An 11,102-nucleotide genomic window follows, 5' to 3' on the forward strand; every position below is an offset into this window, starting at 1 on the left:
CATATCCAGCACGGAGATGAGGTTGATACCGGAATCATAAGGAGTAGGGCTGGGGGCCTGTCCAACCTTTTGATAAATATATATCAGCAAGGCTGACATCCCATGGCCTGTGTTTTGGATCATCAAGTTTGGAGACAGTCCTGCTGTGATAGACTACTCTCTGGAGGAAGACATAAGATAGAGAAGTGGGCCCTTCAAAGTAGGCAACACCCATTGACCTGAACTTCAATGACTCAGACACTAAATTACACTTATGTCTGGAAACAGATACAAAAGGGGGAGCTTAAGCCACTCTAGATTTCCAAACTAATACTGTACATTAGCACAGAGAAGTTCTACATGAATTCTGCTTGTTGTGGCCAGGAGACAGTGGACTGTGGGTCTGCAGGTCTCCCCGTTGGGAGAGGGCACATCACCCAGAAAGTCCAAGACCACTCACCCTGGCCCTGGAGCACCAGCGTATACCTAACCTGAGACAACAGGTCCCAGTGAGGAGACAGAGATGGCCTGGGGGGAGCCAGGTCCAGAGGGGATCCTTCCGAGTGGATCTTGGGACTTTAGGGTGAGATTCGGGTACGCCGGAACAACCGCGCCGATTGGCCCATCTGCTTGTGTTAATTTTTGTGAACCCTCATATGCAAGATGTGGGCCACGCTGAATTTTATGAGCTCTCACACTGGTGCAGCACTGCGAGACAGATAGGGCCATCGCCCTGTGCTGTGTTATGACTGGAAGAGGGATGCTGCCTTTATTGTGTGGTTCACGACTTCCGTATGTGAGGTGGGGGTAGTGGTGAATCTTAATGGCCACTGCCCTAGTGTAGTGCTGTGAAAAAGATAGAGCTACTGCCCTAGGCACTGTTGTGACTTGAAGAGCGATGCAGCCTTGAGTGTGCTGTACGCAATCCCTGCATGACAGGTGGCAACAGCAGAGAAGATTAAGGGCCATTGCCCTGGTGCGTCATTATACAGAGAAGACAGACGTCACTCTGAGCAACCTGAAGGAGCTGTTTCCTGGTGTGTCAATGTGCATGACCACCGTATGCCAGGTAGAGGCCATGGCAAGGGGAAAGGGCCACCATCTCCCTCTGAGCAGTATGCCACCACCTGAAACCCAGAGTAGCAAAGACATGTCATCAGACTCAGGGAGACTTACTGGAGCAGCACAGTGGACATGTACAGCCTCCACTGCAGCGTCCAGCCTCCTGCTCATGGATAGGGTGCTGACATGCACCCGGGCTCTCTGAATTGCAAGTCCAGTGGGAGCGTGTAAGACTGAGTATTGGGCTTCCAGGCCTCTGATTGCGCTTGGACACTTTGACTTTCCAAAAAGCCATTGTAGAAGTTCTAAGACTTGAACTCACTAGTGGGGTCTAGCCTGAGAATTAACTCACTTGAATAACCATGATCCTTACAGGGGAAGGGAAACTAGAGAGTTGACCAGGGAAAAGCTCACGAATGTCATTTGGCGGTAGTCAGGGGTCTAGCTTGCTCCCTTCAACTCCTGGAACTTCCTTTGCGACCACTGGCCTCAGAGGGGGCAACCGTTTTGCAGTTTGCTCCAACCACTGGCCATGCCATCACTGCCAATGACAGTACCAACAGAACTAATAACAATCACATGCCTACAAGTGTGACAATACAGACTATTTCAGGTCCCCTAATCTACAAGAAACTAAACAACTGTTACTGTGCTCATCTATAAACCAGACAAACAGCGTCATCATATGGCACACTGTCATAAGTTCTGGTGTTGACAATTAAGTGCCGGTGCCGATTCATGGAAAACAACGGCTCAAATTAAGCACTTCCTCAAACCACATTATTGGGCTCAGTAGCCCATCCACTAATTCCAGACTGCCAGGTAGGTCAGGAGATGGGTAGCCTGCGTCCCGTCATCTGTATCACTCATCGTGTCCACCAGCTCCATGTCGTCGACATACATGTAGCACCAGGTGAAGCCTATGCATATGACTACAGAAACAATATTTATCTGAAGGGGGCAGGAAAGGTAATTTGCAGCTTTCAAGTTATTTGAAATGCAGCTGTAAAACTGCTATTTGGTTTGGGGAAATACAGACATATTAGCCAGGCACTGAACTTCCTGCACTGGCTTCTGATGAAAAAAGATCTTAGTTTAAAGCCGGAAATATTGTTCATAGTCATCCTGGCATCTAAGTTCTCCTGGAATTTGCCCCGTAGACCCCGGAGGTCTGCTTACTTTTCCTGCTTCAGGTCCCCTCCATGAAAACTGTTCATAGGAGAAACAGATGTGTTTCTATGAATTTGGTGAAGTTGAGTAACACCTTTCCTGTATTCATGGTATGAACATGACTGGGTTGTTAAATCTCCTTTGCTTTACTTCCATTATTTATTTTGAGTTGCATCATTGCAGTGGCAAGTAAACACTTATTGACACTGCGTTCTACATATAAAAAAAAGTATAAAAGGTTAATGTATGACGAGGTAACAAAAACAAACTGTATACTTCAAAACAGTTAAAACATAAAATCCTAATGGTTGAAATAATTTAAAGAAAACTTGAGCCCATTTATTTGAATGGTTTAAATGTGACTCAAGCAGGATTGGCCACCATTACTAAGTACGAAATTAGGATGCCTATTCGTTTTTGGCACACACTGCTTAAATAATATGTGTGTTTAATGACATTTGGAGGATAGCATTACAGGTAAGAGAAGTGGCCCAGGCGGAATTTACCTAAAAAGGAATCATGCCATCATGGCAGGATTTAACAGAGCAATTTCCTGTTACAGTAAGCAAAGGTTTAATTGTCTCATACAAAATAATCCCTGTGATAGAGCAGAGATTTGATCAAACATATTTTATGAAAAAATAAATGATTGACAGCATTTATACCAAAGGTGACAATGTGTGTTAAGTTCCACATTTTTGAAAATGACATACAAGTTTGATTCAGACACTGCTTCCTAAAAGCATTCAGATAGGTGAATAATTTTAGATATATTATGTGTTTACTTTCAATGGATGTGGTTATTAAGTATTAATGAGTTTGATTCTCATAATTATGAATGTGATATTAGGTGTGTAGTAGATCGATTTTCATCTGAAATGCATGAAATCATTATTTCATGTTATAACGTGTGCACCAAATTTGACAAATGGAAAGTAGGTGCTACACAGTTTGCTTGAAACAGTTTTTTCGGAAAACGTCTTCTAAAGTACATTTTTTATATGTCATTTTTTAATAACACTCACGTGATGAGATTAATATGCATTTTCCAAAATGTGTAACGTTGATACTTACAAAATGTTATGAGTACCTTATACTTACATTAATTAATTAGGATTAGATTGAAAATATTAATGTCAGTCTCCCTGTTAATGTGTGATTCACAAGTCAACATAATTTTGTTGTGTATTTGTCATATTTCCTGTAGGCCTCATTTCTACTCTTCCTTTACTAATGAAGTCATGGACTGAATATTCCGATGGGTATAGGAATATTCAGCTAATTTACAATTTGTATTTGAACCAATAACTGTTTCTTTGTTGCATCCTTTGGACAGAACAGTATTATTGCAACAAATATTTCAAAATTCTAGTACAGCTGCTTTGGAAAATGTACTGCTGAACTTTAACATCCTCTTTCTGAAATATCCCATTGTTTGACAATACTATGCCTACATGATTTAAGGAAGCTGTGTAATCGATTTACTTAATTTTTCCGGATTGTATCTTCTCTCCAGCCACATCACCCTCATCTCATATGGACTATCCAATAGAACTGAGCTGTATGACATTTTTGGTGATGCCAGGGGATGTCACCACGGAACCCTATTTAATATAATCTCTTACATTTTGGGAGACCTCTGCGCAATCTTAGATTGCAGATGGCTCAATTTTGAATATCCGAGGACAGAAACTACTTATGACATAACTCTGCGATTGGCTGACGACTGGTGTCCTAGTGCAGAATTGAACCTTTTCAGCTGAAGGATTCACATCACGCTGCTGTGACTTCGCTGTTGCAGTCTTGACGAACTGGAACTGGTTACTTGGAACTTTGCTAAAGTTTCCAAAGGGTCTGCCCATAAGGCTCATCTGATTTACGATTTTCTATCGACTCATAAATTGCATTGAGTCCAAATCTGCCTGGGCTGAGGAAGATATTTCCCTGAATATTCTTTCTAATTTCCCTGAATTTCAGAGGCTTGTTATTATTTCAATATATGCTTTATTAAGATTAAATTAGGGCTGCATGCTATCTTATTTTAATGCTAATCTTGCTTATCTATAAATGAATAACTAAACTTTGAAATGGAACTGAAATCTGCTGATTCTGTCTCATTTCCTTGTTGGTAAATCTATTGTTGTTGAATCACTCATAAATTGACAAAGAAAATTCCTGACTTCAAAAGAAGTGTAAACTGATGATAACTATTATCCATTCCTGGTCCTCCCAGGATATATATATGCCCATTCCCTGAATATTTCAGTCCCTTCCAGCACCGAAGAAGATTCTTCAGAGGACCAAGTAAGTGTATCAGGTAGCGAGAGATTAAAGAAATCTATAGAGGAAACAATAATGTCAATTGAATAAGCTGGGCCCAGTGGACGCTACAACACCTGTAACAAGCTATTTTATCAAAGCTATTTAAGAATGAGGGATTCTTTAATATTCATGAAGAGCTGCTACTATTTTCTTCAAATTTGAATTTGTTTGTGTAACCTAGAACCTGTAATTATGCGTTTAGTTTTGTCTGGTAGAGATGGAATCTCTAATCTTCAGGAGCCACTACAGTTGTAAATTCTCCGAAGTGGGGCACTAGATGCAGGGGTGCAGTAGGTACTGGAGTACCCCCAAGATAAACTTGCAGGAGTTCAAAAGGGGAATGTGCAATAAAGAGACTTTTACATTTTGGTTTTCACTGGTCCAATTTGTTCTGAGTTCAAAGACATAGGTCAAGGGTAATAAACTTTACAAGAGGGTGTGCTGTAACGGCCAGAGCTGCCGACTTTGGAACAGGAGAATCAGGTTTGAGCCTTGGCTCAACATCCAATGATTCAGAGCAAATCCCTTTATATCCCCATTCTTAAAAAAAATTAGATCGCCCCCCAGTCGCATGTTGTCCCCATCCATCCTGTATGCTGGTTCATCAGCAAAGGCAGCAAGACAACTGGCTGTGCTGCGTTGCATGACTGGGAGAGAGCAGAAATATGCCATATCTCCTATGATAGGATGCATTTCTGCTCTCTCCCTGTGCTGGTTCACTGTGTGCTTCCTTTCACCAATGCAGGTACCCTGAGTAGGAGTGTTTTTGTGCAGGAAGGGGCACCTTCCTGCACAAAAACAATTCTTTGAGGCATTTGCCTTTTTCTGTGTGTGCTGTAGAATGCAGCACGCATAGAAGTGGTAGTAACAAGGAGCAATACAGACATTTCTCCTAGTTGCACCTCACTTGGGAAGGCAAACCATTTTGATGCAATCCCAGGTTTACTCACCTTAGTAAATCTGGAATTGCGTCAAAATCCATGGGCGGATGCAAGGGAATGCCCATGCTCCATCCAAGGAATGCCTTCTAAACACACTGTAACAAATATATGATGATATCCCGCAAGTCTTCACCCCGCATGCCATCACAACGCATTTGTTACTCTACAAGTGCTGTAACAACGCGTTGCAATCACCCCGCAAAATTTTACCCCGCATATGCCTTTACCACGCATACCATTACAACGCAAAGGCATGCGTGGTGAAGGCATATAGGGCCATATGTAGGTGGCATACACTTTACCGATTCTTAAATACCGAATTTTACCGATTCGGTATTTAAGAATCGGTAAAGTGTATGTAGGTAATAATTCGGTAAATGTTACCGAATCGGAGTAAGTCGGTAATTACCGAATCGGTATTTACCGATTCGGTAATGAGGCATACCTTCCCATTGATTGAATCAATGGGAAGGTATGCCTCATTACCGAATCGGTAAATACCGATTCGGTAATGGTGGGAGCACATTCAAGGGTGGCAGGGTGTCACATTGACACCCTGTTGCACCCCTGATTCGTCCATGTGTGCACATGTGGCGCACATACATGCCCTAGGGGCATGTATGTCTGCCACATTGCACACTTCACAGTGCACAAAAATGCAATTTCACACCTATTCGTCATTTACCACCAACTATTAGTTGGTGGTAAATAACGAATCCCCACACCCACCACACAGTCCCCCTACATCTCATTTCTGTATTCGGTATTTACCGAATCGGTAAAATTACCGATTCGGTAATTTTACCGATTCGGTAAATTACCGAATACAGAAATTATCCCCCTACATAGCAAAAGCCTAAATACCGGTCGGTAACGGTATATTTACCGAAAATCGGCCGTTACCGACCGGTATTGGGCTACCTACATGAGGCCCATACTCTTTAAAAAGTGGTACCCATACCCTCTAAAGTCTTAATTTACCCTTAGCACCCCAAACCCACCCTGAACCCTAAAATTACCCTGGACACACCAAACCCCCAAAAAAACCTGAACCCTAAAAAAAAAATCTGCACCCCAAAACCCAAACAAACCCTGGACCCTAAAACAACCTGCACCCCAAAACCCAATTTCACCCTGAACCCTAAAATTACCCTGGTTACCCCAAAACCCCAACCCACCCTGAACCCCAAAATTACCCCTGCACCCCAAAACTTAAACCCATGCTGAACCCTAAAATTACACTGGGCACTCCAAACCAAACCCACCCTGAACCCTAAAATTACCCTGGGCTCCCCAAAACCCAAACAAACCCAGAACCCTAAAAATACCCCTGCACCCCAAAACCCAATCTCACCCTGAACCCTAAAATTATCTAAAATTACCCCTGCACCCCTAAACCCAATCTCACCCTGAACCCTAAAATTACCCTGGGTACCCCAAAACCCTAACCCACCCTGAACCCTAAAATTATCTAAAATTACCCCTGCACCCCTAAACCCACCCTGAACCCTAAAATTACACTGGACACCCCAAAACCGAAACCCTGCCTGAACCCTAAAATTACCCCTGCACCCCTAAACCCACCCTGAACCCTAAAATTACACTGGACACCCCAAAACCGAAACCCTCCTCATCAGTGCACCACCACCACCAGTGCAGCAACAAGTCACCATCAGCACAGCACTACCTCAGATGCACTGCAGCAACACCTCATTATCACACAGCACCATCTCAGCATTAGCAAAGCACCACATCCACGTCAGTACACCACCACCAGTGCAACACCAGCTCAGCACCTGCACAGCACCACACCAGCAGCAATTCAGAACCAACGCAGCACTACTTCAGCATCAATACAGCAACACAGAACAAAAACAACATCACTTGGCACCACATAAGCACCAGTTCAGCTACACAACATTTGCATAACTCATCACCACAACATCACTCAGCACCAACTCAGCATCACTCAGTACCACCTATGTATCATTCAGCATCACATAAGCATCATCTCGGAACCAGCGCACCACCAATTCAGCATCACCTCAATATCATTCCGGATCACCTGAGCATCACCTCCGCCACTACTCACAACCACCTCAGCATCACTCAACACCACTTCAGTTTGGCATAAAAATTTGACATCTATTAATTCTCCACAAATAAGTCTCCACCACTCCTATCTAATTAAAATACTATTTCACAACATCCACCCTCCCGTTGTTTATATCCCACACCTAACAATAAACACTATAACAAAAATTAATTACAACAAGCAAGGAAAAATTGACAGCATTGCATAAACAAATAAACTAGAACACATTTTTTGTATTAATTGTGCTTTTTAGTACAATAATTCAGTTGTATATAATGTTTTTTTGGTTAGATATAAGGTGACAGAAATAGTTATAACACTGTTTCTTATAACATAAATTTTCAACATGCTGCACAACATTCACAATGCTCTACAACACATATTAAAAACGTTAACAAAGCCAATAGCTTTGTCTAAACACTTATAACGCCCCAAAGGTAAGACCTATTGGCTTTGCCAATGCTTGTCTTACTTCTCTCACAAAACTGGAATGAAGCCTCTCAATTACACTGTGTTGGTCACTTCATAAGGATCACTATGCAGCTGTTTCTATTTGTATAAAATCATTCAAAATACTACATGCTTCTATGTTACTGGGTTACAACATTTCCATACAAACCAATTTCTTTAGGTGTTTTAGTCTGATTTGTTTAATTGAACTGAATCGGAATTAATAATTCCAGAATGTATTGATTTCCTGCAGAAAAAGAGATGTGTTCATACCATGGAGCCTCTTGGAAAACCCTATATCAGGCCCTTGTTCATGGCTTTGTGAGTAAGAGCGAAAATATAGCTTTAGAAGAGTGAACAGCTTTAACTAGTCTTGCAAACGTTCTAATCAGCTTTATCATTAGTCACATCCACAGGTAAATGTAAAGGAGTAGGAGCATTTGTGGAGCACGAGACAGATCCATGAAGGGCCTCCTAAGCTGATATGTTGTGGCCGATGGTGTAATGGAGTGGCTTTCTCTGCCATGTCTGTCAAAATAATTTGAAAACATTCAAACATTTGCGACTTTTAGATGTGTAAGTTAGTGCCTGCATCTAAACCAGTTTTTAGCACTAAGAGCCTCATGTCGCAAAATCACAATGTTTGTGACCACAAAAGTACTTACAAAACCCTTTTTATGAGTTTTTAAGATTTCTTTATACTAGAAAAAGTACTTTTGCAATTGTTTTTGAATTGCACCGAGAAGGATTTATGACATGGGTTTCCTCCAACCCTTTCCATTTCAGAAAGAAATTTACTGATGGTGTGTGACGACAATTGCTATCACAAACCATTGATCAGCTAACAACACCTGAGTTTTGGTGGTAATTAATTTGCAAAGGGGAAGGGTCCCCTTAGGACAGGATGTTGGCAGCCTTAAGGGGGAGAAGATTTCCAAAAACTTCCGGTCAAACAGTGCAGAATGTCTAGTATTTAGACAACGACCGGGTAAATAGGGATGTTTTTCTGCTATTTGCACGGCTGCCAGCCGAACAGCGCAGAATCTCTACTATTCAGCCAGCAGTCGGTTAAATATTTATGTTTTCCTTCTATTTGCACTGATGAATAGTGCCGAACCTCTACTTTTAACCAGCAGCTGGGTAAATAGTGAAATTTTTCTGCTATTTGTACGGCTGCCAGTCGCAAAATTCAGAAACACAACTATTTAGCCAGTAAATAGTTACGTTTTTCTGCTATTTGCATGGCTGCCTGCCCAACAGCATAAAATCTCTACTATTTAGTCAGGAGTGAGGTAAATATTTAAGTTTTCCTGCTATTTGTAGGGCCACCAGCTAGACAATGCAGATTATTCACCATTTAATCAGTGGCTGGGTTACTATTTAAGTTTTTCGACTACTTGTACGGCCGCCAGCCGAACAATGCTGAATTTCTACTGTTTAACGAGTAACCGAGTAAATAGTGGCGTTTTTCTTCTATTTCAACAGCCGTCGGCCAAACACTACAGAATCTTCATTATTTAGCCAGCGGACCGGTAAATAGTGAAGTTTCACTGCTATTCTTAAGGCCACCGGACAAATAGGAAATATTTCTACTATTTAGCCATCAGCCGTGTAAAATAACTGAAATAATTCCTTGTTTACCCAGAGGCTGGTTAAATAGGCACTACCCCACTTTATACTTGCCCAGCACACCTGGCTTTACTCTAGCCTCAGATAAACCCACGCACTAGGACTCATGAACAGCAAGAAAAACTCCAACTTCCAGATCATTCACTCATAACAGGAAACATTCCAATGTTATAAAACATTATGGACAATGAAAATATTAGCAATAATAACGTTTTGACCATTCGACAAAACACAAATAGGGTCTAATGTGAGAAATAACCTTTCTATGTGCTGTCACCGGGGTGGTGCAGCCTAGAATTATCCGCGGCAGAGCTGAGGAATTCCCCATATTCCCCCAGTGAGCGCACCACCACAGAATCTGCACATTTACCGATACACGGGTAACAAGCACTTTGAAAATACAAGCCTAAATTAAAACACAAAATCACTTTCTAACTAAGGGGGAAGCTACAGTCATTGTGCAGTAAATATTGCGTTCAAAAAGTTTTTGTAGCGGCCATCAAAGAAGCCTCATTATAAACACCATTTAAAACCCCAATCCATACTACGCTAGTAAACAACTAGTCAGTCGGAAAGACGTGCTTTTTTTCTACTGCACCGTACACTACAAAACAACCACAGTCGCACCACAATCCTGGAAAATAAGAGCAGCTATTTAATTTTGCTGAAATCATTTTACCGCACGTTGTTAATTCTGATTTTTTTTTTGCACATGGCGTTATTCTCAAGCCTCGAGGTATTCCAATGGCAGCGCATTTGCATTAGCAGAAATTATAATCTTAAAACGTGTTTTGATTTAGTTTCTAACCAGAGTTATTGAGAGTTGACGGCCTGCGGCTATTACCCAGAGTTCGTCCTACGTTCGCGCCCCCATCTCGTACTTACAGTCGCTGCCTCTGCTGTGTCAATAACCGAACGCCACCTCGCCCTGTGTTCGACTTTATTGCTGGAGCTCTCAGCTATCAGTAAACTCTGCCCGAAGGAATTACAACGCGTCACCGACTGCCTCCTAGGATTACCACTTTTTCTCTCTCGGCCCGGTGACTGACGGAGCTTTTCCGGCCCGCTGCTGCCATCCCATGGCCAACTTTTGAATCTAGCCTCATTAACCTTAGAAAGAGAAAGAAATACCACACTTCGGACATTGTTCAAATTATTTAACAAGCTTCTACTTTAAGGCCCTGTTTATACTACCTACCATCGAACGTCCATCAAGGCCCCGCCCCTCTTACCCATCTGAGTTTCTGCTTCAACGAGGTGCGTCTAAACACTAGAGACTGACACCCACCTGAAATTCGCTAGTAGTGTCTTATCCAATAAGTATCACCCTTTCCGGGTTGCCTATAAACATGCCCACCTGTAGTTCTGACTCCTAGTCTGTCTTCTCTTGTGAGCACCCAGTCACTGATTATAAAGAACAGATGTCAGGCCTCAACTGTAATAAGTTACTTATT

The 11,102-nt window shown here is 42.1% G+C and overlaps 1 protein-coding gene across 3 annotated transcripts in view; it reads right to left on the reverse strand.

Moving 5' to 3' along the window:
- NXNL2 (nucleoredoxin like 2) overlaps positions 1-10,667 on the reverse strand; it is a 105,395-nt gene extending 94,728 nt beyond the window's left edge. Inside the window, exon 1 of one of the 3 annotated variants that reach the window (XM_085632818.1) lies at positions 10,534-10,667. The gene's annotated coding sequence lies outside the window, so the exon portion shown is untranslated. Of the gene's footprint in view, positions 1-10,456 lie in introns of all 3 variants that reach the window. The other 2 variants (XM_085632819.1, XM_085632823.1) reach the window with 2 other exon arrangements.
- Between the last annotated feature and the right edge of the window lie 435 nt (positions 10,668-11,102).

Source organism: Triturus cristatus, chromosome 2_1, assembly GCF_964204655.1.
Source record: "Triturus cristatus chromosome 2_1, aTriCri1.1, whole genome shotgun sequence".
Taxonomy (NCBI): Eukaryota; Metazoa; Chordata; class Amphibia; order Caudata; family Salamandridae; genus Triturus; species Triturus cristatus.